General features: G+C 42.7%; 1 long non-coding RNA gene across 3 annotated transcripts in view; it reads left to right on the top strand.

Annotated features, from left to right (window-relative positions):
- The window catches only part of LOC106005120, an 88,489-nt gene extending 66,835 nt beyond the window's left edge, over positions 1-21,654 (top strand). The window contains exons 1-4 of one of the 3 annotated variants that reach the window (XR_001178287.2): positions 6,720-7,428; positions 8,448-8,595; positions 19,019-19,181; positions 19,308-21,654. This is a non-coding gene — a long non-coding RNA (uncharacterized LOC106005120). Of the gene's footprint in view, positions 1-6,719; positions 7,429-8,447; positions 8,596-10,897; positions 16,750-19,018; positions 19,182-19,307 lie in introns of those variants that run through there. The other 2 variants (XR_006609186.1, XR_006609187.1) reach the window with 2 other exon arrangements.
- The last annotated feature ends 1,305 nt before the right edge of the window (positions 21,655-22,959 follow it).

Below are 22,959 nucleotides of genomic sequence, written 5' to 3'. Positions count from 1 at the left end.
GCTGCCATAAACTTTCAGAATTTTTTGAAAGTCTCCCCAAAGGCCCCTCCCAAGAAATATTTCCTAAGAAACTCAGATTTCCAAATTAATCAAGTATAAGTGCTTAAGACCAAAGCAGAGAGAAGTGTCAAGTTAATTTGTCTTCTGTTTAGCTGGTTGAATGAATGCCTTTCATGTGTAATTCAAGTACTGTCAAGAATTTTTTTTTTAAGATTTTATTTATTTATTTGACAGACAGAGATCACAAGTAGGCAGAGAGGCAGGCAGAGAGAGAGAGAGAGAGAGAGGGAAGCAGGCTCCCTGCCGAGCAGAGAGCCTAATGTGGGGCTCCATCCCAGGACCCTGGGATCATGACCTGAGCTGAAGGCAGAGGCTTTAACCCACTGAGCCACCCAGGTGCCCCCCTGTCAAGAATGTTTTAAGGGATATTGAAAAAAAACATAGACATCCGTCCCAAAAGTTTACATTCCAAAAGAGCTATCATCATGTGACTGATTGAAAAATTGCTAAACGTTGTAAGATAAGGATAGAACAAGAGCTGTGGGGATTCAGAGAGTAGAGAGATTAATTCTAACTTGTGCTTTGGAATGCGAGGAGTCAGCAAAAGTTTCTGGGAGGAAATTATCCGAGCTGCATGAGGAGGATCTGAGGTAGGAGCCTATTTCAGGGAAGTGAGGGAAGTGTGTCGGCAAGAACACTTGGCCCATTTTATGTGATGGAACTCCTGAGATTTTAAAGAAGTCTTCTAACATGGAGCTACTCTTCTCTAGATGGCAATTGAAGTCAGGCAAGGATGACCTACAGATTAAAATTATATTGTGTACTTTCAAGGCCTAAAATTTACTGTGAATCTCAGTGTTTGTCAACCCCTTCCATGACAAGGCACCCAAAGAAGCTGGTGGTATTTCTTTGTTATAGTGGGGTCAACAGACAAGGCTGCTTCCCACTGGAGGAGTCTGGTCCAGAATGCCAGCTGCTCCCAGTCAGAAGGCTGGAAGGATCAATTTCTTTTAAGTGGTTGGGCAAACACCATGTGAGCAGTTCTACAGTTAGATAAAGATGACTTATAAAAATAGTCACCAGATTTACTCTGCATGATAAATAATCAATGAATTGGGCATTGGGATTGGTAAGGAAAAAATAACCATACAAATTATTGTGGTTTTGATTGGCCCTACCTTGACAAGGTTGTCTACCATGGGATAGAGAAATTTCCAGTATTATTCAGAAAATGCCATACTAGAACCCTGGAACTGTAGACATAGCAGTCCAAGCTTGGAAAACATCCAGGGACAGGAAAATTACCTGTGGAATATGTTACAGGACTGGCTGAGAAGAATTATGTTTCACATTTATCTAGTAGTCTCATTTCATTGAGTTCAAAAAATGGGATCAAGTCATGTTCACATGCCAAACAGGTAAAAAGATATCATAGATTTTTGAGGATCTCCATTTAACAAACGGAGCCAGTCATTTTAACCATTTGTTTGTTTAAACCCTGTCTTGTTCTAGAAGTTGTTTCAACTAGACAGGCTACATTAGTCACTCAAGGATTCAAATTTAAAGGTTGGGAGGTTAGAAAACAATTTAATGAAGGTCTTTGCATAAGAGGAAAAAAAACCAGATTTGCATGGATATGAAAAAAAAATTGCAGTGCTCTTGTGGAAAAATTCCTGAAAATCTTCAGTGCACCACTATGCTTATGATTATATTAAAAATTCTAGCAGCTGTGCTTTTCTTCTAAATTAAGAAAATAAAGCAATATCATGAGCTAATGCCACATCAAAGTGGCATGTTTCAACACTTTGGCCTCATGTGTAGCCAGAGTCGAGTGCTCCCAGAGGCCTGGCTCACCCTACTCTTCCTGGAGGCAGATGCTAGAATGGTCACTCCAGGCCTGGGAAGTCAGCATTTCTTGGTTCTCCTTCCAGATTGTGGTGAGGCCCTGGACATGCTTTATCCCACCTCAGTTTCTCTGGTGAGGCCCTGAGCCATGTAAGGGGATTGTGGTTAAATGGAAATATTTGAAGAGTTGCCACATGGAATAGGGATTTAGGTCTATTCTGCATCATCCCAGAATTGAATTAGGACCAAGAAGGTGGTAATTGCTACAGAGAGATGGATTTAGACTCTACATAAAGAGGAGGAAGGGAGAAAATTATGTCCCCTTAACACAACTTCTTACTAGGGCAAACAGCTCATCTATGCTATTTCATTTCATTCCTTTAGCAACCCATGAGATGAGGACTATTGATTTTTACAGACTAGGACACTGAGAGAGGGTCGGTAACATTACTAGGTCATATCCCTACCAAGGGCGTCAGGACTAAGACCAGGGTCAACTTAAACCTGATCAGTTGTAGGAAATTAGCTCATGGAATTAACCGCTAAGTTTCACTCCCTTAAAGAAAATGGAGTAGGAAAAAACCCCCAAACAACCGTAAAGTTAGACTTTACTTAACGAGCAACAAGCTACTATGGGATCTGTGAATGGTCAAGATGAGCCTAAAATGTCAAGGCAAAGATTTAGGGTCGGTGGGGAAGTTGGGAACACTGGCCAAGGCAGTACCTCCGCACTTATGATCCGTATGGAAGGATAATCCTCCAGGGGAAAACCCAACCATTTTGTAGGAGACAGATCCCAAGGAACCAGCTGGTGGACTGACCACCGGCAACACTGAGGCTTGTTTTAAATAAGGAACCTGTCAGCTTTTCTTTGAAGAATTTTCTAATAAATAAAAATGTCTCAGATGCAACTGGCTGCTTTGGGAAGACAGTGAGACCCTTGCTTCTCGGGATGTTCAGACAGAGCCTGGATGTCCGGATGTCAAGACAAAAGAAGGTCAAGAGGTAAAGACCCTAAGGTCTCTTTCATCCTAGAGAATCTATAATTTCCTCTGTGCAGCCTGTCTGAGCTAAAATATTAACAAACAAACAAATGGGAAAGGGACTACGTTGGAAGGAATTAGAGGAGACCAAGGTCTGTAACAACCTCAGGTTTCAGGATTGAGGCATGGCCTCGATCTGTACCTCCATGTAGAGTATCTCCATGTAGAAATGAGCAAGGTCAGTCATGTGACCCATGTTTTGAAGAAAGAATCCCAGGCAGCAGGGGAGGGAATCTTCTTGCTCCCCCTGTTAAGGGAGAGAAGATCTTCCTTCCATGACGTTGTGGAAGAATAGGCAGTTACGACTTAAAACCAAGGAAGTCCAGAGAAAGGAAGGAATTTTCCTAGGATCTGCTGACAAAACAATGTCAGGTTTTGCACAGAAACCCAGGTCTCCTGACTCCAGAGCTTAGGATGGCTCTTTCCACTGAGGGGCCCTGCCTGCATCTCATCATTGGCAAGGATGCCTTCTCGCCCCAGGCTGCCCGTCCTGTGAGGGCCGGGCTTGTATCTCACACTTTGCCCTCATTTTTAACCCTTGACGTCCAGGGGTAGGTCCTCCATTGATCCTTGGGCCCCCTAGCTACTTCCATAATCCCGATACTTTGCGCTACCCTTATTTACCAAACTGAGGTACTCGGCTGGCCTAAAAATACCTGTTAGAAATGGAGAGTGTCTCGGAGATCATCTCATTGAATCCTGACATTTTACAGATGAGCATAATCAGAAATTTCAGGGAAAAGAAAGTTGGCATCTCGGTCACTGAGCAGTATTGTGCCAAGTGCCTATTATGTGTTGTGCCGTTCAGGTGGCAGGCAGGTGCTAGGGCTACCACAGCCCACGAAGACCCAGACTCTGCTCCCCAGGAGGCCACAATGCATGGACTGGGAAGACTGGGAAGGGCCTGGAGGCTGAGCTTGAGGAGCGGGACCCTGGACCAATTCCCGGGTTCCGGTAGTTTACAATACAGATTCATGAGCAGATGACAAAAATCTTTTCTGGGCTTTGGTGTTTCCAGTGATATCCTGAAGGGGGGATATCACTTCTCCTCAGTGATATCATTTCTCCTTTTAGGGCTGGTGTGGCCATACCCTTGGAAAACTTTAAAGAGGGCATCCCAGAGGAGCTGGAGGCGTTTTGGGATGTTTGGCGTGCCCCTGCAGAGGGTTCTGCCCATAAATTTAGCTTGTGGATTCAGAAGAGAGGGCCTGGAGAAAACCTGGGGGTGGTGGTGGCAGTGGGGGGGGGGGGCATCCACATTACTTAATGTTGTAGTAATCAAAACAGATTTGGCTTGGCGCAGGCCATATCAAAGGGACACTCCCTGAGTGAGTCACTTCCTCTGGGGAAACTCCCTTCCCGGGGACTTGCTCCTGGAGCATAGGGACCTCAGCTCCTCTGCTCTGGGTCCAGTGGCCCGCTCACTCTAGACACTTAACCATACTGTTGTGTTGTGGGTTTTCCTCCCATCAGGAGCATCTTAAGGAAAGGACAGACCATGGGCTGCTGTCTCTGTTTTTTCAGGTTACAGAAGTGCACACTCATCCCTCTTTTGCAAAGGATTCTGAGCCTGTTGCTAGGGCAGCTGCAGCTTCTTTGCAACAGATGGACGGTCTCCAGCATTGGGGGCTGTAGGCGGTATTTACCTGGGAGTCAGGATGCCTGTGTCCAAGTACCAGCTTCGTGCTGGAAGAAACAAGTGAGGCAAATACATCTGTACTTGAGGCTGTCCATGCATGGACATGATTTTTATACAGCAGCCTTCTGTGTGTGCGTTATTTCACGACGGCATCTCATTTTATAGAGATGGAAAGTGAGTCCTGGGAGGTTTAAGGGATCTCAAGGTCCCAGGGGGCAGGGGTGTGCGTGGCAGTCCTTCTAACATCAGAGCTTCTTTCCACAAATGTTCCCTTTAGCCTAGGCTCCAGGCTTCCTCCCTGCAAATAAGGGTATTGGACAACCTCTACCATCCCGTCCAATCCTGAAGTTCTGTGGCCCTGTAGATGGGGTCCTGTGCATTTTCTCTCTAATACTGTGTCCTTAGCAACTGAGTTTAGTACTATGTTGCCATGAGGTAGGGCCAGAGAGAGAGAGCAAGGGGAAGAGCGACAAGATCACTGTCACCTTTAGAGGGCGGGGGTCATGGAGTGAGAAGGGGATTGGCCTGGAGCCAGGCCAAAAAACAGGGCGTAATCTATGTCTTCCGTTTATTAGCCCTGAGACTTTGCTCAAATTCCTATACATCCTTGAGCCTCTGCTTCCTCTCCTGAGACATCGAATGGGGGCAGTGATACTGACTTTATAGTTGGATGGCTGTGAAGGTCACATGAAATTGTTTTAAAAAGGCTGATATCCTTACTACCTATAAGCAGATAATGGTGCTTCTTAAGAGTTGGTTTCCTTTCTTCACTTCTGCCTGCTGGCTACCAATATCCAGCCTGTTGTCCAACAGAAAGATTTGCCTCTCTTCAGGTGGTTAATACAGCATGAACCGTATCTCTTAGACAGGGGCTGATGACCACAGACATACGAATCCGTTGCACTGTGTCCAGGGGCAAAGAACAAATATGTATGATTTGCTGGGGTCATGAGTGGGTGGATGTAACCAGAAGTGCCCCTGCACGTGAAAAATAATTTTAGGGACCCTTGTTTACCTTAGATCATATAAATTATGCACATTTCCCCAGAGTATATCCATATTTACTTTGATATTAAAACACTGCTTGAAACAGTACCTGGCATACAACCAATGCTCAATAAATATTTGTCGAACACATAAATTGATCTCTGAATGAAAAACAATGTTTTAAAGTGTTTGCCATCAGGTAAAATGGATGTTCCAGGAAGATGTGCCACCCTTCACTGGTCTCCAGTACCTTGCTACATAATCGTGCACCCTCAACTCTCAACCCGAGCAAGATAAACCCTGCAGAGACTCCTCCTTTTACTCTAGGGTTGGGAAACCTAGATCCACACGTGAAAAGGAGTAAAACCAGATTTCCTGGGTTTTCCCATCCCAGACTCATATGATGGAAATGCATGGCCTTGTCCTCAATGTTCAAGATCGTCCTTTTGGCTTCTCGACATCCTGTGCTCCTTTGTTTCCTCCATACACAACACTTAATGGCTAGAGTTCTACTTTGCTGGGCTGAACTTGCTGAGGCCATGTTTCATGGTTCAGACAAATGCTTGATTCTTGTTTTCAGTATCCTCGATACAAACTGCTTGGATAGGTCTACTTGTCAAGTTCTCTGTTTCGGTTATCTCTTCCATTTTTTGTCTCAAGAATATTTAAGGAAGAAGCATTCTGGGACTTGTGGGAAAAATTCCAACTCTGGCCTTATTTCTAAGGAGAGGAAACACGTCTGGAGTAAAGAAAACTCAACCAGAGGTAGCCCCTCAAATGAGAATGTGAGTTCTCTAATTTAGTTCCTTTTGGAGAGCTGTAGCTCACCGGTTTGCCTGCGTGGGCACAACCTCCCTGAAGCTCAAACTGAGAAATCATCCAGAGATACCCAGTGTTTCAAACCTTGCTGCTCCCTTTCGAAGGATATTCTCTTCCCAGATCATGGAACATCCCCTTTCTTCCCTTCGCTGCTGTCCCCATCTCTTCCTCTGCTGCCTCCGCCACCCACCCATAACCCTTCCTCTGCCCAGCATTTCCCGGACTGTCAGAACTAGTTTCCTGTCAGCTGCATCTCCCTAAACATAGATACACCCCAGACCAGTGTCCCTGACAAAGCAGTGTGTTACGGTGATGCAACAGCCAAGGTGTCAAAATAATTTGGTAATTAAAGCAGGGGAAGGTCAGGGTTTCTTCTGTCTGGAAAGACAAACACTCAACACAATGAGAACAGCTAAACAAGAAAACTAGTTTCACATTCCCTTGTCTCTCCTTTGCCCCTTGCTCTGATCCCAAAGTCCCACAGCTATAGTGGATCTTCTCAGGGCACAGGATGATGAACACACTTGACTTAGAAGGTGGGGCAAGTTTGAACACCAAGGAATAGACCAATTTCAAGGTTTCAACACACCACTTGTTTTTGTCTTCCCTGTTTGTTTTTACACCAGCCCCACCCTAAGCTCCTGCTGGTGCAATGGCCCTAGATCATGGCTCAATGCCATGGATGGGACATTGCTCAAAGGGGGCTGTGGGTGCTGAGGGCAAAGTCTCCTCCCAGGAAACCAAGCCCTCAAGATCACCTTTCCTTGGCTCTTATTTGTTCATTCATTGAACACTGAACATTCATGAAGAGCCCGTTATATTTTAGGGATGGTGCTTAGAACACCGGATGGGGGTGGAGAGAATGAAGACATCAATATAACATGGCCTCTGTCACCCAGAAGCTCACTGTCTAGTGCACATATGGGCATAAATCATAGTCTGCTGTGATGATGGATGGGGTTCTGAGTCAGGTCACAGTGAAGTTCTAGAGGCCTCAGAGGTGGGTGTAGCCAACCTCCTGTGGGGCTCTAGGAACAAGTGACCAAGGAGGTGATTTTTAATTTACAACCTGATGGATGTACAAGGTTTCTCCAGGTAGGTGAGAGAAAATGGGACTTTCTAGGCAGAGGAGCAGTGCATTCAAAAGCAGGAGGGGAGAAAGAGTGAAGAGTTCATGGAGACGGAAGTTGGCGCTGTGCTGGGGGTCAGTGAGGATAGAAGGGAGATCATTGAATAAATCAGTTGGGGTAAGACTGGGAAAGTTCTTGACAAGATGCCAAGCAGTGTGGCCTGTCTGGAAGGTGTCCGTGGTGAGTTCTGGACAGAGTAGAGATGTGAGCAGACCCATGCATCAGAGGCACCCAAGCATCTTTCTACTAGGGATCCACACTCCGAAGTTTTAACTCAATGGCCTTCAGATCTCTCCTCAGCCTGAAAGGAAGGCAGTTATAGAAGAAACACAGGATCTTGGCTTCTTCTCAGATGATTGACTCCAGGGAGCCAAGGCTCTCCTCTCTCCTCTTCCCACTCCCACAGCTCAGCCAGCTATCCACATCAAGAGAGACTGTGGAAGGATTCGGTAAAGAGCGTTGGCTTCAGAGAATCCTGGTTTTGAACCTTAGCTCTACCTTTTATCAGCTCTGTTGTCTTGAGTTAGTGACTTTCCTCTCCTAAGGCCTCAGTTTTCCCTTTGTAAAATGGGCTTGAAGGATAATATAATAATACCTTCCTTCTTGGGCTTCCTTGCAGAATGCCTCATTTGTAGCTCATGGAAATGTTTCACCAATTGTACATGCTATAAGCCTGTCCAGCTGGCTTTCCCTAGCCCTGTCACTTAACACACCCATGTAAGTCTGGACTGTGTGGCTTTGAGGCCCAGGCCAGAGGGCCCACAGCTTTATTTTACCCCTGACTTTACCCCCGACTGTGTATATTTGAGGCCCAGGCCAGAGGGCTCCAAGGTGTATTGGTCAATGATGCATACCATAAACATGAAAACAAAGAAATCAAAAAAAGAAAACATGGACACTTTTGTCATTCAGGATCCAGTGGTCAGAGTGGGCACAGCAAGACCCATAACTAAAAACATCCATTCTTTGACAAACACCATTTAGGTCCACAGATCTTCAGATCTTCTGCCCCATGTCCTTGAAACGAAAGGATGTTTGGATGTTACATAAGTTTGGGGTCGCTCTGCTACCGGCTTTGCAGATGGATACTGCTGTGGATAACAGGGAGGGTTTGAATCATTACAGCACTTAGGTAAGAGAAATTAAATAATTAACTTGTCGAATCCTTTTCTCTCAGATGGCATAAGTGTAATAGATTCTAGATAAGGAAGTAGTGCTTAGTGTCCATTTATTTGTTGCTCGTTATGCTCTAATTCATGACTCCAGAGGTAGTCCTCAATTAGCATGGATTTCCAACTATTTTACATGGCAGCTGAGGAATATTTTGAAAAATTGAGTAACTCATATTACTCTTCAATTTGTATATATGTAGATTGAGACATAATTTATATGACAAGTTTGATAGAGATGCATATCATTTTCCACCAAGTAGGCATTAAAAGCTAGCATAGTTTAATTTTTCAAGCAAATAAATAAGACTTATTTAAAATTTTTTAAAATTTATTTTTTATTTATTTTCAGCATAACAGTATTCATTATTTTTGCACCACATCCAGTGCTCCATGCAATCGGTGACCTCTATAATACCTACCACCTGCTATCCCAACCTCCTACCCCCCGCCCCTTCAAAACCCTCAGATTGTTTTTCAGAGTCCATAGTCTCTCATGGTTCACCTCTCCTTCCAATTTCCCCCAACTCCCTTCTCCTCTCTAACTCCCCATGTCCTCCATGCTATTTGTTATGCTCCACAAATAAGTGAAACTATATGATAATTGACTCTCTCTGCTTGACTTATTTAACTCAGCATAATCTCTTCCAATCCCATCCATGTTGCTACAAAAGTTGGGTATTCATCCTTTCTGAGGGAGGGATAATACTCCATAGTGTATATTTTTAAAAGTAAATTTAAAAATGAGCTTTACTTAAACAATTTTATTTAAAATGTTGATGTTGTAACTTATTCATCGTTTCTTTTTACACTTTAATTGATAATTTTTGATATTTAAATATATTAGAAGAAATATTTTTAAAAATACATGGAAAGTATTTTTAGTTTAAAATTTATTCACATTTAATTTATTTACATTTTTAATGAAAACATATTCAAATTTTATACATTTGGAATGCAAACAAACAATTTGTTCTAGAATTCTTTAGATTAGTGCTGTTCAGTAGAACTTCCTGCTATGATGGAAATATTCCATGCATGCAGCCAACATGGTAATCACTAGACACATGTGGCTATTGAGCATGAGAAATGTGGCTAGTACAACTGAGGAATTTTATTTATTACATTTTAATTGATTTAAATTTAAATATCCACATGTGACAAGTGGCTATTACATTGGGCAGCACATTTTTAGATCATTGAAAATGAAAATGAAAATAAATCTAGGTGATAATCGAAATAGAAAAGGCACGGGAAGATCCAAGAAAATAAGAAAGGTTGAAGAAAATGAGAAAGAAAGGGGTGATCTGCCTAATTCTTTAAGAGAAATAATAGAAGTGAACAAATTGACTTGCACACAGAAACATATCTATATGATTATGTGAACTGCAGGGAAAAGCTAGAAAAACAATTGATAAGATACAACAAAGACAAACCAATGCTTGAATGTTAGCATGAAGTTTTGAGAATATTCTTATTTAGCCAATACTTAGCCAAACATAATGGTGATTTTCATGAGACAAATGGAGCAATCTTTTCAGGAAAATTTCTGGATCTAGTTATGAAGTTATTTGGAATGAGGTATTGGAATTTCTGAAATATGGAGACAGATAAAAAGTAACAGAATGAATTTTTATTATTTGGGATGGCAATTTCAAAATGAGGTTACTAACTAAATAGATAAGGGGTGCCTTGTGGCTCAGTTGGTTAAGCATCTGTCTTCAGCTCAGCATGGTCTCAGGGTCCTGGGACTGAACCCCACATTGGGCTTCCTGCTCAGTAGGGAGCCTCCTTCTCCCTATCTCTCTCTCCACTGTTTGTGCTCTCTCTTTCTTGCTCATTCTTTGTCCCAAATAAATAAATTAAATCTTTAAAAATATAAATGGGTAATAAAGTGCAAAAAAATGTGTAAAATTTTAAAAAAGAAAATATTTTCCAATACATCTAGATTGCTCCAAGGTGTATTGGACAATGACTACTTATGTCATTGAATTATACTAGCCAGGAAAACAAGGATGTCAAAATTAATTTCATTAGTTTTATATCTCTTATAAAAAAGAACAGGTTTTGATTTAAGAGAAAAACTAAGAAAGCAATTTTCAGCTTTTGGCTTTTATTTAGAAGATTGCCAATTGTATGTCTTCTTTAGACATAGATAAATAAAATTAGTTTTGGAGGAAATTGAAATTAATTTTGAATTTATTCTATCCCCTGTTATTTGGTTTGAATTATTGCTTGCTATTAATTTTGTTAGCAAACTATAATAACAGAGCAGATCAAAGCTTGAGTTTTTCACTTTTAAAGGTACATTTATTTAAAGAAAGTGGTATTTCTAAATTGAAAACAACTCTGTCAATATGCAATATAATCTATAATCCAATAAAATGTAGTAAAATCAGAAGAAAAAAATAGGAGAGAGAGATTCATATATAAATAATCCCAAAACAAACTATAGAATCTATTTTCTGGCTATGATAGATCAAGGTATGCTTTCTGTTAACAAAAAATTGCAATGAATGGAGCAATATACTGCTATATTCATTTTTGCTATAATATTCCTACATTAAAAAAATACTGAAGAAAAAGTTACGAAATACTGTAGGCACCAGAACTTTGAATGTCTGTGAAAACTGTGATGTAGGGAATGTATGTAATTACTTTCTATGATATTGATACTGTATAATATATGATCCATAAAAATGCTAAAAACTAGTTTGTAAAACTTACATTTTTAATCTATGTATTGCTTCAATAATTTTATTAATAATTCCAGTTGCTACTATCTGAGGGAAGTGGTCAAATGAGCTAATCTGGTGGAAAGACCCAGAATTTCTTTCTGAGAGCTAGAGAAATAGGATTGCTGAAAGACACAAAGCCAGGTCTTTAAGGATGGGGAAGGGGTGTTTTTGGTTTTATCATGATGATTTGCTTTTTACAGTTGACTTTGGTACTGAGAACCTGGACAGCTAATCGTTTGTGAGCTCAAAGAAGTCTGAGTCTTCCAACTGCTTCAATGTTCTGCAGGGCTAATTCCCAGAACTTATGGACAAGGGGACCTACCTGGGAAAGAGAAGTGGTGACTGGGTGTCTAGAGAACATTTGAAAACAAGACCAGAACGTTTTACCACTTGGATTCCTTAAACACAGACTTCCTGATTTTTAAGCTCTCATTCATTTTGAAGGGCATTAGATGTGCACATCATAATCCCTCTGCACTTCACACACGTGTCATTGTTCATAAGACATGTGATACATGAGAAGGCTCGTCCAAGGGAAAATTATATCTATATCCATATCTGTATCCATCGCCATTTCCATATTCATATCTATAGCTACATGTCCTGAGTCTTTCTGATTTTCAAGTATGTAATTTCAAACTTGTTACCAGTGATAGAAATCTAAACTGGACCTGTGCTTGAAGACAAGGGTATGAAATGGAGTGTGTCTGATGTTTAACTTCTCTGACATGACTGCTGTGTGCAACACACCTTTTGTTAAGGTGTTTTTCTTTTAAGCATCTGATTAACATAATTTTTTATATTATACAAAAACATAATACCATGATTATGGAAATAAAAAGCCACCCACAAGCTTACTATCTTTAAAATCATCTATTTTCATTCTTTTCCAAAAAAGCATATTTTTTTTCACAGTGTTGGACATGCAACACAAATATAATTTTGCGTTCTAATCTTTTCCATAAGCATCACACAATGAACCATTCCAATGTGGTCTTTCGAATGACCTACTTGAATGTCCTCAAAATATGACTTTGGTGAATATATTGTCATTTATATCAGCATTCCAACACTATTATGGAAAATTTACATTATTTCCAGTTCACTTCTATTATCAATAATATCTCTTTGGCCACTTTTTTGCTATCCTTTTTCCAAGTCTTGGATTATTTTCTTAAAACAAATCTCCAATAGTGGAATTTTTGGGCCAAAAGAGATGGGAACTTGTGACATTGTTGGTTGTTACCCTCCTTTAATTTATTTATAGAAAACAGTCTTCCTCCTTCATTTAAGCAAACTAACTTGCTAGTTTAACAACTCACTAATTAACTAGCTCAGTGTCCCAGTGTCCTGGTTTGTTTCTATTCCCATCCAACTGGTTCACAGAGTTCCTTATATTTGCTCCTTCCTGACAGTGAATGTCTGGTTCACACATCATCTTTACACAAATAAGTTGCAGTGATAACTTTTTGCCCTGAAGCTTGATCACTTCAGTGATCTATTGTCTGGCTTCAAGGAATTCCCCATCTGCAAAAGTGTCCATGAGACACAGTTTCAGTGATTGCGAAAGAAGCATACTGATAAGCCAGGTAAAGACTGGGCTCCTAGCCATCTGTTCTTTCTATCTCTTACAATTAGGTCTCTGCCAAGGCACCTTGGGCTCAGCCACCAACCTGTCCCACCAGCTCTTGCCAAAGTGCAGGCATCAATGTGAATGCAGGCATGGACTCTTATCATCCATCCACTCCACCTTGAACTGGCCTAGATCCCATAAGGGACCTATTGGACACTCAGATGTAATCTTTACCCTCAAGAACTCTCTAGGCTGAAGAGATAAAATACATATGCTCTAAGAATACAGCTGAGAGTCTATGATTCCACAGAGGTTCAGAAGCAATGGATAACATCATGGGCCCTAAGCTTCCGTGGAAAGACAGACAGGAATGAAACAGGCAGAAAGGATTAAGGAGGACATTCAGTTTGGAGGCATTCATTTCTTATCATCCAATCATCCAATCCGATGAGCTAGGTTCTGGGCACACATGGAGGAGTTAGATGGCATCCCAGTTCTTTAGGAGATCACAGTCTTGTGGAAGAGATGCTCATAGGAAAATCATCACCATATGGCATAATGCACACTGTCACAGAGGGATTGACAAACTGATGTGAATGCACTGGTCAGATCTGACTGTCAGAGACAAAATGTCCAATGGAACAGCAAAGTTCCCTCCAGACCAAAGGGATCTGGTTCATTTTATGAAGATCATGTGACCCAAATGGTGAGGTAGCAGTGGTAGAGGAGAAAGAAGACTCTGCTTTCAGCCTTAAGACCTGGGTTTTCACCTGGCACTGCTACTTCAGAGCTGTGTGATTATGATCACATTCCTCAAAGTCTCTGGGGCTCAGTTTTATCACATGTAAAACAAGGATTCTAACAATTTTTCAGAATCTGCTAGGAGATTGAAAGAGAAAGGGGGTGACAAAGGGCCAAGTAAAAGAATTTATTCTTATTATCACCCTCATTGATGTCATCACATATGAAAGCACTTTGGGAATTCTCTGGCCCAGTACAAAGAAGTAAAGTTATTGGTGTGACAACTAATTTATTCCTACAATTACCTGTCCTTGTCTCTGGGCTCTTAGATCTGGAAACAAAAAGGTGTGGCTACAAAGGAGCAGGCTTTGATCCTGCCACCTACCCCATCGTTTTTCTTCCCATAGATCCCACCCTATAAGGCCCCAGAATGTTCACTTAGCCTCTGTAAGTCCTCCTGAACATGATTATTAGCCTTTTTTTTCCTCTAAGGAAATTAAATCACGTAGTGTCCACCAAACCCAAGGATGGTTAAAGTGCATGGAGAGTTGGCCACATGCCCAGGGTTCACCTATTCACCCAGGCATTACTGCTCAGGCCATTTATTTCATAATTTCTCACAAGAAACTGTGGCAATATCCAGAGATGACAGAAATGACAGATGAGTCAAGGAGAGAAGTTGACTCAGAGGCAACCATCTCAGCCCCCACACCCCCCAACTGACATCCCTGAGCTTGCTGACTTCTGTAGAGATTTATACTTCTGTTTGGATATTGCTTTAAGGAGATTAAAGGATCTGTATTCCTGGAAACCTCCTTCCCTATTTCTTCCCTGTGGCCCTTCAGACCGTGCTCCAATTCATTTCTTTGTAATGAGAAGAACTCACATTCCTTGGGAATTTATTCTATGCTAGGGACTGTACTGTCTTTTACACTCATTACCTTATTTGCTCCTCAATGTCATTGCATAGGTACAATGATTATCCGCACTTCACAGATGAGGAAACTGGCATAAAGAAAGGTGAGCTAAGGTCAGTCCAGGGATGACTAGCAGAGTTGGACATGGGTTGTCAAACTCAGAACTTGTGCCTCTGATGATTCTGGAATTCTGCCTCCTATAGGTAGGAAAGCCTGGAACCTCTGTGAGGAATTCAGTCACCGCAACTGTGAGTCAAAGCTGAAGACCGGCTTAGGATTGGCTTTTCCTAAAGCAGGATCTATGGAGGAGTAGAAATTAGCTGATGGATGATCTGGGCAGTCTTCTTCCTGGGCAGGGAACATGTCCTGCATAGCTCCTGCTGGTTTGAGGCAGTCCAGGGTTTACCTTAGCAGGGAAAGGAGAACATTTTTGAAAAGAGGAAGAACCAAGTTGTTTAGTGACTCTCTTTAGACCTCACCTCCCTGTATTCCTTATGCAACACTTTTTTTTTTCCTTGAGAAAATGTGGTGGCATTTATCACCCTGAACCCAGCTTTTATCATACTTCCCACTACTCAAGAGCCTCCAATAATGGTTTCCCATGGGCGCAATCAGCAAGTCTCCAAACTTTCTTAAACCCACTGGTAAACAAGATTTTGCTGTGCACCCAAGTGGATTTATAATATGTGTGTGTACATCTGTGCAAAGCCATGCCAACATATTATGCACACTTTAAAAATAAAGCCAAACAGAAATTATAAAAGAAGAGATAAATATAAAATAAAGAATACAATGTATGTTACTCTTCACAATGTCATTCTATCTTTCCTACCATCACAAGAAACAATCAACACTCTGGGCAGAGTTCATCATTAATAGCAATGAATGTGAACCCATATTTCAAGTACTTTTCCTAAGAATTTTGATTTTTTTTTTTTTGTTGTTTGTTTTGGCCTACTGCTTGCTCTATCTGATTAGATCATCATTGGCTGTAACCCCTGAAATGCAGCCAGTGGAAAGCCAGGAATAGGAGAAAAGTCAGCTCTACCATTTTCTTGTTGTTTGCTTGGGTCTTTACAGGAAATTTTAAAAACTAATTGTCTATTTTGTCAAGGTTTGTTTAGTTAAATCTAGGTAAGAAATCCATAAATTTAAGAGACCAGCTACATGAAAACGTCAGTATGAATACCTCTTGGGTTATCTAGGACAAAGAATCCCCACCCACCCCTCAGAATGAGCTTAGTTGGAGATGTGACGTGAAGTCATTTGATGTGGAGATCCAACGAGGGTCCCACAATCAATCTATATAAAAAATAATAGGACTTCTAAACTTTTTTTATGTAAATAAAAGTAAATATAAATGATGACTGCACACTTTCCTGGAAGCATGCACACTTTCTTGGAAACCCCTTATCTACCAAGATCAGATTCTTTAGCCTTCCATGATTGGCCATCTACTCCAGCCATCACCGATCCCCCCACCCATTGCTATGATTACGTCTGTCACTGATGGTACATATGGCTGGACATGTTTCTCTGAAAACTTTCTTTCCCTCGGACTTTGCTATGACTGTTTCTTCTGTTTAGAACACCTTGATTTCCATTACTGTCTTTCAAAATTTTATGCCTCCATTGAGGCTCACCTCAGCCTCCACCCACTGTGTAAAATAGTATTTTTTTGACCTTTTATTACTGGACAATGTAATACGCTGGACAATGTATTATCTCATTTAACATTCACAACATTTCCAGGAGATGGATACTATTATGAGAAAGCTCAGACAGAACTGTTCAAAGCCACAAAACTAGGAAGTGAGAGAGCCAGGAACCAAACCCATGAGGACTCCAGATCCCCACACTCTTTCACTGTATATGTGCTTTAATTTCATTTGACTTGTTCGGACAGGTAAAGCTAACACGAAACTCTCCCCCTCTTCCTTCTTGTGGGGAGAGAGAATTAGTTGCTTCCTCTTCAAGTTTCCAAAGCAACTTGTTTGCAAATATCATGTAGGAATTACTTCACCCTGCCATACAGTGCTATCATGTGTGCATACCTCTTATATCCTCAGATATACTGTGAGCTGTTTGGCCAAGGGACCACACTGGATCCTTCACAGTACATAGCAGAGTCATAGTAAACAATGTCAGGTAATGAATGAATTAATGAATGAATGGAAGAATAAATGCATGTGTGGAAAACAAAAGAACAAATGTCCTAGGTTGGGTATGATTCCTTTAAACTGTAATTTGACATTCTCCTAGTGATCTGACATACAAACTATACAGACATATGAGTGTTGGTCTGTAATATACAACAAAGATTTCAAAATGGAAGACATTTGAAGAAGCACTGGAAAGTTATGTTATATTCTTTAATATATATGGACTGGATAATAAAGACTCAAACTTGTGTTTACATAATCCAACTTTCCAAACAACTGAGTGCAGTAAAAAACTGTCACCTTAAAAAGTAGCACTTGATATCTTGGACAACTGGGAAAGGGTTTATTGGACAGATCATTCTAAAGGTGACAATAGTTAATGAAGTTTACAGAAGAAACTTTAGCTCATTTAATCCTGAAAATAATGTGTATGTGTATACACACACATGTGCGTGCATGTACACACACACACACATGCACACACATATGCACACCCTTCCCCACAGTTTAGGCATTTTTCTTTTTCCATTTTACTGACTCAACAACTGAGACTCATAAGGATGATGTGACTTGTCCAAAAATCACATAATCAAGCAGTGTGACACAGCCCATACCCAAACCCAGGCTTTTAGACCCAAATCCCTTAATCTTTTCCCACTCTGCTCCTGAAACATAAAATGAACCCTAGAATGTCATACATTTGAGCTATCAGAAACTCTTTGCCATGGGCATAGAATAAATCATCTCCTTTTCAGTGTTTTTTTTTTTTTTTTGAAATGCTCTTCAGTGTAAGTCTATAGTCTTGAGGATTGTGCGTGGCAGGGAGGGACTAGTGGCTCGTAATCCCTAGATGACTAAACAGCCCAGTCCATCTGTGATAAATATCCCTTCCAAGGGCCACAGGTGTTCACAACAGAGCAAGCACCATTCTTTTCCGCCTCATTGCAGAAACCATCATAGAAACATTTCATTCTCCATTCAGTCAATGAATCCATCCTTCCTTTTTAAATTTTCTTATTAATGTTTGACTGTATCCTTATGCAGAGGAGCAAGAAATAGCTCTCTGACTGATAAGCTGTGTAGTAAAATGGACTGGCCGCCATGCACCCAGTGGAGTCATAGATGTTAGTTACAGATGTGAGAGAGGGCCTCAAAGGCTGGAAGTGACAAAGGCAGAGCCCAACACCTCAGTGTCAGCTTTTCTCCCTCCCCTGAACATGGTGCCCACATGGCAACAATGGGCTCTTAAAGGATAGGCCCCTGAAGCCATCCTCAAGTACATCATGTATATGAAAAGTGTGGAAATGGAGGTAGAAACTAGATTTCATTTGGGGTATCCCTAGAGGACAGGACAGAGGCAAGAGGTGAAATTAAAAGTCATCAGCTTTCTACTCATCCACCTAACAGAGATGGACAACAGAGAAATAAAATAGTGAGCTCACTGTCATAGGAAGCATTCAAGCAGAGGCTGGACCATCCTTCCCTGAAAGTGGTATAGAGAGCATATATTTAGAGAGTGGAGTGTTTGCTAGATCACTGCTAAAATACCCTTCCAGCAATGGCATTTTGTGTTCCTCCAAATATTCCACACTTGAATGCCTCGGGAGATGGGTTCAGACAAAGCTCATCTGTTCCATAATACTTGGCCACAGTACAACGCCTGCTGCCTGGTCACAAAGCATTTCATAGACAGCTGTTACTGCCCCTATTTCAGAAATGTGGTGAAAAGGGAATTCAGAGACAGGTGAGGGGCCCACCACCACGTGAGCAGGTGGGAAGAGGCCCCCAGCTCCAGAGCTGCCCACTTCCTGAAACTACACAATTCTTATCCTAACTCAGTGATCTGTGACCATGTGCAATAGTCCCACCACCTCCGGGAACACCTTTGTTTCTCCCTCCTAGGTTACAAAATCACACAATCTCAGTGTTTTAAATAGCTCTTGAACTTATGGTGTTTATAGGTAAGTAATGTTTTCCACTGACTCTAATTGAGAACTAGAAAATGCATCAAGTCGCAGGGAACTGAGGGAATTCTGTCTGGGCTTAGGGATAAATACGGGAAAAGTCACAGCCAAGTCTCCTGCCAGCTTGTCCCAGGAAAGCATGGGGCCAGTGTTTACGAAGGGAAAATGGTGAGTTCCAGGAGTGGGAAATGTAGTACAGTTTGTGAATGCTACAAGCATTTGGAGCTATAAGAAACAATAATGTTACAACTAGGAGTAATCTTTCTCTTGAAAGGTCTTTGTATTTCACAGATAGGTAAGCAGCAGGCCTTAGGAGAAAACCAGGAATGGGGAATCAGCAAACCGGGACCACCACTGACTGCTGTGTGATCTTGGGAGGACCCACAATCTCCCTAAGTCTTGGGTTTCTTCACCAAGAATGACGATTTCCACCCAGGATTGATTGGAGGACCAGGTGAGATCATGGATATGAGATACGTTGTATCTGGTAACATGGGACAAATGAGAGGAGCAAACATGATCACACCTGCTTTATGTGCTTTTTCAGAAGTGAGCTGATATAATTGTTCTTTATTTCCAGAAGTGGAAACCAAAGCGTGGTGATGGGAAGGAACATGGGTCCCGCTCTATAGTGTCGGGACCAAAAGACGAGGTCTCCCTATAGTGGCTGCCCACGGCATGGTACTTTCTCTCCTTCTGAGAACAACACCATTACATAACTGTCTGGGACAGAGTCTCAGACCACAGAGATTTCTTTCCGCCCAGCTGCACCAGACACACATACCTGGGACGGAATCCAGAAGGTGGCCACTTCCACGTCAACTGGGGAGCCCCAACACCTACCTTTCTCCTCTCCACGTCCACTATGTGCCCTCTCTGCTACCGGGCAAAGCATGCAACCTCCGATGCTGCCTTACATCAGAGAAGTAATCTCTGGCCTGTCTGGTTCTCTGCCCTTAGAGAATGTCCCAGCCATCATCTACCCTTTATAAGAGTCCTCCAAGCATTTCTCCCTTCTGCTTCTCCACCAGTGCGGCCTTTTCTGTGAAGTTCTCTAATCATGGGCTTCCCCAACACCCACCCCTCACCATCATCTTTACCTCAGAAAGTGAAATAAAGAAATTCAAGTGACTCATCTATCCACATAGCCAGAAGGGAGAAGCAGAAAGTGCAGAAACCATCATAGAATGATGAGTATGTCTGCAGGTCTCTTGGCTGCTTCATACGATCGGCTGAGCTTCATGAAAGGGAAGACAGAAAAATCTGAGTGGTGCCATATTATCTCCAAAAGCGGCCGGCATGAAAATGAAGTACGACTTCTCCCTTCCTGAGACGTAAAGTGTGACCCTCCTCACGTGATCAAACGAGGCTCAGCAGCTGTCTGGTCAGCCTTGGGAGAGAGCCTACCGGATCAGCACCACCTAGCCTCAGGGGCCCTCCCCCAGCCAGGGATACATACCCCCATACTTCGGTGGTCCCCTCCCCAAGGCCTAGGACCCCATTCCACGTCAGCCCTCTAGAAACATAGTGTCTACTGCAGACACTCAGCAGGGAGCCAATAGGGTGTGCCCTGCTTGGTAAGCACAACCCACTGGCAGCACTGGGCTTGACAGACCCCAAATTCTGTACTCTTCAGCTGACTAGAGGCCTGCTACACTAGTTTGCATGATGAGGGAGAATTAGAGAGGCAGAGTCTGAGAGTCAGCCAGAGGGAGACTCTGTTCTAGTCCACTTTACATATCAGGCATCTGCCTGAGATTTCACTAGGAAGACACAAAATAAACAAAACAAAAACAGGGTCCATCACAATTACAAACAAAAAGTAGGGAATAGCCTTGAAAACCCCCACTGGTCTAGCCCAATGTTTCTCAAACTTGAGACAATCTCAGATCTCCTAGAAGACTGGATAAAACACAAATGGCTGGGTCCCTCCCCAGGGTTGCTGCTTCAAAATTTTGGGGTGAGGCTGATGTTCTGGATTTCTTACAAACTCTCAGCGACTCCAATTTTGCTGTTCTGGGCAATAAACTTTAAGAACTATGATATAACCCAATTTTCCTTTCAGAGATAAGAGAGGTGATTCCTCCCAGGTGCCTTAACCTGTTGGAGATGAACCAGAGTTGAGCTCCAGTCTCTGACAGCCCCCAGGCTGCCTCTTCCACAGCTCGTCCATCATACCCCACACCTGCTCTGGCACAACAGTCCCCTGGGCAGAGAAGCCCACTTGGATCTGGGCTCTCGAGTAGCTTCACCCTTGGGACAGTGATCATAAGGGAGCATTCCTAACTCAGAGCCCATGCTCAGCCCACCTGTGTTCCCAGTTTGGGAAGTGGCATCAGGACCCCAGCACTTCAGGGTGCTGGGTTCCCCACACTGCACTTGTCTGAGCCTTTAGTCATCATGGAGCCTTCCAGAATCACACTCCTGTATTCTGTCCCCCAACACATCTTAATTGAGAGCTGCTGGGTGTTGGCCACTAACTTCTGAGGTCCATCCAGAAACTTCTGAGGGACAGGTTCTTCCCTGCCCTTAAGGACTTCACAGGGAAGAAAAGTAATCCTAATCAAGTTGTTACCTCGTGAAGGACAAGGAATGAGTAGCTCAGGGGAGTGAGGGAGAGGAGTGAGGAGGGTTTCATCAGGCAGACAGGCAGGCAAATGTTAGCAGACAAGGGACATGGGGTAGAGAAGACATGTTCAGTGCAAGGATAAAATTATAATAAACATTGATTGAATATCTACTATACATCAATTGTTTTCCATACTTTTTTCATCTTCAAAACCATCCCTACAAGAGGTATCATTATAGCATCCTCATTTATATACCAGGAAACTGAAGCTCAGAGAGGTTTTACAACTTAGTGAAGGCCACACAGCTACTCAAACTTGGGCACTCTGATCCCAGAGCCTGATCTCTTAGCTACTGTACCATCTTATCATTCTCAACAAGGGACGGGCGCTTGCACCTGTCTGGATGGCTGTAGGTTTACCGAAGTCCTGGATAGATGGGCGGGGCGTGGGGTGGGGTGGATGATAGTTGGGAAGGTAGGCTGGGGATTTTTTTTGTTGAGGTGCTTGACTTCCAGGAGAAGTCATTTGAATCTAACTCAGGAGGCTACCAGGATCACTGAAGGGTTTTGAGCAGGAGAGAGACGCATGGCACAATAGCATTTTAGGGAAGTCCCTCTAATAGCAATAGGCAGATTTGGTTGGAGAGGGGAAGATCTGGTGACCAGAAGATCACACTGGAGGGCACTGTCAAATTTCAGAAGCAAGAACATGGAAGCCTAGCTTAGGGTGGGGTGGCAGGCACAGAGGGAGACTCAGGGGCAAGTGCTCTTCTCACCACTGTCACTACAAGTATTTTTTGTCCCCTGATGACGCGCTTTACCCATATTAACTCATTTAACCTAGCAGTAGGTTTTGCATCAGATCCCTCTCCTTACATTTCTTGCCCCTTCTTTCTCTCTATAGATGCATCCCCATGCCTGGCAGTGTTCATATTTGGGGATCAAAGCCTGAAACTTTTTCCTTGAATATATAGACATCAGGGGTTGAGACAATTGAAGATCAAGAAATCATAATCAGTCTCAGAATTATTTATTCTCTTGATTTTATAGCCGAGGAAGCTGAGGCCTAGAGAGGACCATGACCTTGCCGCTTTGTCCTCTCTAGGAAGCGACAGAGGCTGGACCAGAAGCAGGAGGTCTACCCCAGGCTTCAACCCTGGTTTGGTTCTCCTGATTCTTGGGGCCAGACCAGAAGCCTTGCAGCTGTGGTGGGTGCCAGATGGCATTTCAGTCACCAGTCTGGAGGGCGCCTGAGGCCCCTGTGGTCAGTGCCAGGCTGGCAGCCCATCCCCCACATGGGCAGCAAGGTCACAGTGCAGAGGGACTGAGTGAAGGCAGCACGTGCGGTGAGGGGAACAAGAATGCGGTGACTCAGGCCCACATTGGGGCATTGTTCTCAGCTGTCCGGGGAGCATCCCAGCCTGGAAGAGGCAGCTGCTATCTTCACTTTGTCGAAGTCACTCTTGACCCAGGGAGCTGACACAGTAAGAGCAGAGGAGAGCAAGACCGACTGCACCCAGATGGCACTGGGCAGAAGATACAGTGCCACCGCAGAGTTAGAAAACAGCTCACCTCCTAGCTCTGCTCTTGCCCTTGCCACTATTGTGACCTTGAGCATGATCTCACCTAAACCTGATGAGTCTTTTTTTTTTTTTAAGATTTT

The sequence above is a fragment of the Mustela putorius genome, unplaced genomic scaffold, assembly GCF_011764305.1.
Source record: "Mustela putorius furo isolate JIRA1106 unplaced genomic scaffold, ASM1176430v1.1 tig00003834_pilon_pilon_pilon, whole genome shotgun sequence".
In the NCBI taxonomy this organism is placed as follows: Eukaryota; Metazoa; Chordata; class Mammalia; order Carnivora; family Mustelidae; genus Mustela; species Mustela putorius.
This window is presented reverse-complemented; position numbering and strand designations above follow the sequence as displayed.